Raw genomic sequence first — 5,000 nt, 5'->3', positions numbered from 1 at the left:
TTATTCCGGATAGAAATTCAAAAAGGAAGAAAGAGGGGAAAAAAAAACAATTTCCTTTAAAATTCTACTAAAACAGAAATATCACACGACAGTGTGATATTGTGTCAAATTGTGCGAATGTGTCAATGTGTCAATCTATTCCGAAAAAGTAAATATTATTTTTTAATCCGATCGTCTATAAGTATAAACATATATCTCTTGACTTCTCTCTCTGTATGTGTGTGTGTGTGTGTGTGTGTGTGTGTGTGTTAGCATCTTTCTTTCTACGCACAACTTTCATCTCTAAAAAAAAAACTCTAACATTGTGAAATGAAAGAATGATATTTAAATTTCATTTTTCGAATAATTCATTTGATTTCATTTTTACAGAAAGTTCATTATAATCTCATTATTTGTTTTGTTTTTTGTTTTGTTTTGTTTTTATTTTTTTTTCTTTTTTTTGTTTTTTTTTTTTCTTGTTTTTTTCTTGTTTTTTTTTTTGAAATTTCTTTATAACTTCGGTTCATTTCAGTTTTACAGAAAAGTTCATTATAATTTCAATCGATTACGTCCTTCGAAAGATTTATTATAATTTTATTCGATTTCATTTTTCAGAAAATTTATTATATAATTATATTATATTTGATATATAATTTTATTTCATTATATGGATAATTTATAATAAAAATTCATTTCATTTTACGGGATGTATTCATTAAAATTCTTTTTATTATTCAAATAAATTCATTGCAATTTAATTTCATTTCATTGTATTTCATTGTTATAAAATTTATCGAAAATTCATTTAATTTTTTACAAAAAAAAAAAAAAAAAAATCAATTTTATAATTGTACGAAAAATTAATGAGAATCAATTTTATTACTTTTCTCAAACGATTCATTTCTCATTTCATTCCATTCTGTTTCATTTCATTAAAAAAAAAAAAAAAAAAGAAAAAAAAAAAGAAAAGAAAAGAAACCTAACCTCAATAGAAAATCAATATGTTAAAAAATCACTAAGTTTCATTAGAAAGATTTCAAATGAACAATTACATATCTCTTCCTCTCTCTCTCTTTCTCTCTCTCTTCCCCCCTCTCTCTTACGAAGATATTAAAATTTTTAATTTATCGAAATTTCTCCATTCGACAAATTAAATAAATTTATCAATATTTATCGATAAAATACCATTTAACTTTCTTGAAAATCACACGAAATCTTTGATCTCAGAAGAAAATCTTTCAAAAGATCTGACACACAAGAAGATGAAGATGAAAAAGAAGAAGAAGAAAAAGAAAAAGAAGAAGACGAAGTGTAAAATGAAGGTGCTGACATTTTCCAGAAAATTTAGCCTCTCTCTCTCTCTCTTTCTCTCTCTCTCTTTATGTTTGTTTGTCTGCTCGTCTGGCTGTCTGTCTGCTTGTCTGTCTGTTTGTGTATGTTTCTCTCTCTCTCTCTTTCTCTCTCTTACCCATCTAATTAACAATTCCAAGTTGATTTACGCACACACCTGAGGATAATTTATTTGATCCGCCATCTTTGATTAACAAACCTCTTTTCTTCCTCTTTTATTCTTCTTCTTCTTCTTTTTATTCTTCGTCTTTGTCTTCTTTATGTTTATTGTGCAAACTTTCGAAGAATTTCGTTTACGTTCTTTCGATTTTACGATCGTACGATGTCCCATATATTAACTCTCTGTATAAATATTTACTTGCTTACTTACGTGACATTTTCTTAATTCAACGTGAAACTTCTAACGGTCCGTTAAAATTTTATACAGAATTTAATTACATAAATTTATTGACGAATTTGTTGTCTTTCGTGAAAATAGATTTTTTGTGTTCGATAGAAAAAATATGTGTTTGTGTATGTTTATGAGAAATAGAGATAGAGATAGAGAAAGAGAGAGAAAGAGAGAGAATTGGTGGGAAAATTTGGTTATAATTTTAATGATTATAAAATTTTAGGTTATGTTGCTTTATACTATTATTTATATGTGTATATATATATATATATATATATATATATATATATATTTATATCTGTGATGTAACGTAAATGTATTTTTTTATTTTTCTTTTTATAAATAAAAGGATAAAAATTGATTGAATTATCAGTCATCAGTTGGAATATCTATTCAACACAAATGTGAAATCTTTCTTTCGTCTTTAATTTTTTCATTTCCTTTTTCTTCTCTTTTCTTCTCTTATCTTTTCTTTTCTTTTCTTCTTCTTTTTTTTTCCGATTATTACGAGATTCAAATCTTTATAGCGTACGTTAGATATTCATAGATTAGATCGTGATAGAAATTCTATATTTTTTCAGGCAATGTTTCACACTGGAAAGGTCAAATATTTCTAAGTGAGATTCGAAAAGAAAGGTTATGTTAGAATGAATAAGAAAAAATGTTTTAGGGACGATTTTGAAAAAAAAAAGAAGGAGAGAAAAGCGATTTATGTGTACTCCTTTTTTGTCGTTGGACTAATTTTTATATTAGATTTCCTTCTATTTTCCTTTTTTTTCTTTTTTTGCTTTTTTTAAATTTCAAAATCAAATCTTGTAAGTATTTTTATATGTTTATAGTACATATATAAATTTTGAAATTATTACTGGTAAGATATACGAGATTTTTCGATGAGATACGTCGTACATTCACGCGTATACGTTGGATAAAAAATATGAATTTTTTCCTTTGTTTTATATACGTCATTTAATCTTTTACATATATACGAATAGCAATATATATTTTATAATTTAAAAAAAAACATTTAATAAAATCAATGGAATGTAGAACAAAATTGCGTAATAAAATTTTGATTTATAAGTCAACGATCATACCACGTTGTAAAGCACCAGTTCTCGTCCGATCACTGAAGTTAAGCAACGTTGGGCACGGTTAGTACTTGGATGGGTGACCGCTTGGGAATACCGTGTGTTTGTTGGCAATTTTTTTTATTCTTTTACTTTTTTTTTCTTCTCATCAACAATTAAAAAATACATCACATTGACGACAACAACAACAATAATAATAATAATAATAATGATCAAAACTTTTTGATTGAATATTATCGAGTGTAGAAAAATATTTCACTTCAATCTTAACACAATCAAACCTAATCATATCCATGTTGATAAATATAAAAATAAAGAAGGAAGATGTAATTACCAAAAAAAAGAAAAAAAAGGAAAATAAAACAAGCAAAGAAAAAAATGGATCCTCCTAAAATGAAAATTCTATAAAAATAAATAGATCAACTTGAGAGATCATAAACTACGATATAATATTAGAAAATCGACATAATACAATAACCGATTCGAATGCTCATATACGTATAATATATATATATATATATATATATATACACGTGTATATATATATATATATACACGTCTACACAGTACCCGAACTTAACTCGACGCAAACGTTTCCTTCGATCGATCGATCGATCGATCGATCGATCGAAAGTCCGTCGTTGAAAATATTTTCAGAGATCGAGCTCGTCGCTATTGTTCCCTTCGAATACAACGGGAACCGAGAAAGAGAGACAGAGAGAGAGAGAGAGAGAGAAAGAGAGTGGGAGGGTTAGAAAGAGAGAGGAAGAAAGAGAGAGAGAGAGAGAGAGAGAGAGAGAGAGAGAGAGAAAGAGAGACGTTCGCGTCTCGGTCCCTCGGTATTAGCGAGAGTATTGCTCGGCCCGTACCTTTCATCTCCCTTATCCAGACACCGGCCCGTAGGCGTAGAAAGAGAATCATTATCAATGTTATGATCGGATACCGACGGCCACGAAACTCAATATTCCCTTCTTTCTTTAAGTTGATAAAGTTACTCGCTTAACGGAAAGGAACGAGACAAATAGAGACAGAGAAAGAAAGGAAGAGAGAGAGAAAGAGAGAGAGAGAGAGAGAGGAAGTAAAAGAGTAAGAGAGAGAAAGACAGATATGCATATGATGATGACGATGAGAGAGAGAGAGAGAGAGACAGATATGCATATGATGATGACGATGAGAGAGAGAGAGAGAGAGAGAGAGAGAGAGAGAGAGAGAGAGAGAGAGAGAGAGAGAGAAAGAGAGAGAGAGAGAGACAGATATGCATATGATGATAACGATGAGAGATAGAGAGAGAGAGAGAGAGAGAGAGAGAGAGAGAGAGAGAAAGAGTATAAAAGAGAGGTAGATATATATACATGATGACGATGACGATGATGATGATGATGATGATGACGATGAGAGATAGAGAGAGAGAGAGAGAGAGAGAGAGAGAGAGAGAGAGAAAGAGTATAAAAGAGAGGTAGATATATATACATGATGACGATGACGATGATGATGATGATGATGATGACGATGAGAGATAGAGAGAGAGAGAGAGATAGAGTATAAATGAGAGGTAGATATATATACATGATGACGATGATGATGATGATGATGATGATGATGACGATGATGACGATGACGATAATGATGACGATGACGATGATGATGATGATGCTGATGACGAAGATAGTGTTGATAATTATGATGGTGAAAGATAGAGATATAATGATGAGAAAGATGGAGAAAGAAAAATATAATTATGAGAGAAAGAGAGAGAGAGAGAGAGAAGGATAAATTTAATAATTATCTAAATTTGTATTTAATTTTTACTGTATAATAATTATTAAAAAAAAAAAAAGAAAATGTGGAAAAGTATATAATTGTTATGCGATATAATAAAAATAATTTTGATAATAAATACTATTAACTTTATAAATTTGTTATTAAAGTTTATTTGTCGTTTAGAGTTTAAAAAAAAAAATAAGAAGAAGAAATAAATTCACAAGAACATATTGATGAGTAGAAACAAAAAAGAGAAAGAGAAAAGGAGGAGGAGGGGGAGAGGGGGAGGGAAAACTTGATTAGAAAGAAATAGAGAGAGAGAGAGAGAGAGAGAGAGAGAGAGAGAGAGAGAGAGAGAGAGAGAGATTATGATGATGAAAGAGAAAGGGAGAAAATTTGATGAGAAAGAAAGAAATAAAAATGATAATGAA

The 5,000-nt window shown here is 29.3% G+C and overlaps 2 protein-coding genes and 1 non-coding gene across 10 annotated transcripts in view; 2 read left to right on the top strand and 1 right to left on the bottom strand.

Moving 5' to 3' along the window:
* The window catches only part of LOC118446587 (uncharacterized), a 128,641-nt gene that overhangs the window by 17,801 nt on the left and 105,840 nt on the right, over positions 1–5,000 (bottom strand). The window lies entirely within an intron of this gene.
* Positions 1–5,000, top strand: part of LOC118446588 (uncharacterized) — a 43,611-nt gene that overhangs the window by 1,395 nt on the left and 37,216 nt on the right. The window lies entirely within an intron of this gene.
* On the top strand, positions 2,801–2,921 carry LOC118446732 (5S ribosomal RNA). Its single transcript, XR_004839674.1, has one exon. It is a non-coding gene; the product is annotated as a 5S ribosomal RNA (ribosomal RNA).

Source organism: Vespa mandarinia, chromosome 25, assembly GCF_050613455.1.
Source record: "Vespa mandarinia isolate Hongniang chromosome 25, ASM5061345v1, whole genome shotgun sequence".
NCBI lineage: Eukaryota > Metazoa > Arthropoda > Insecta > Hymenoptera > Vespidae > Vespa > Vespa mandarinia.
This window is presented reverse-complemented; position numbering and strand designations above follow the sequence as displayed.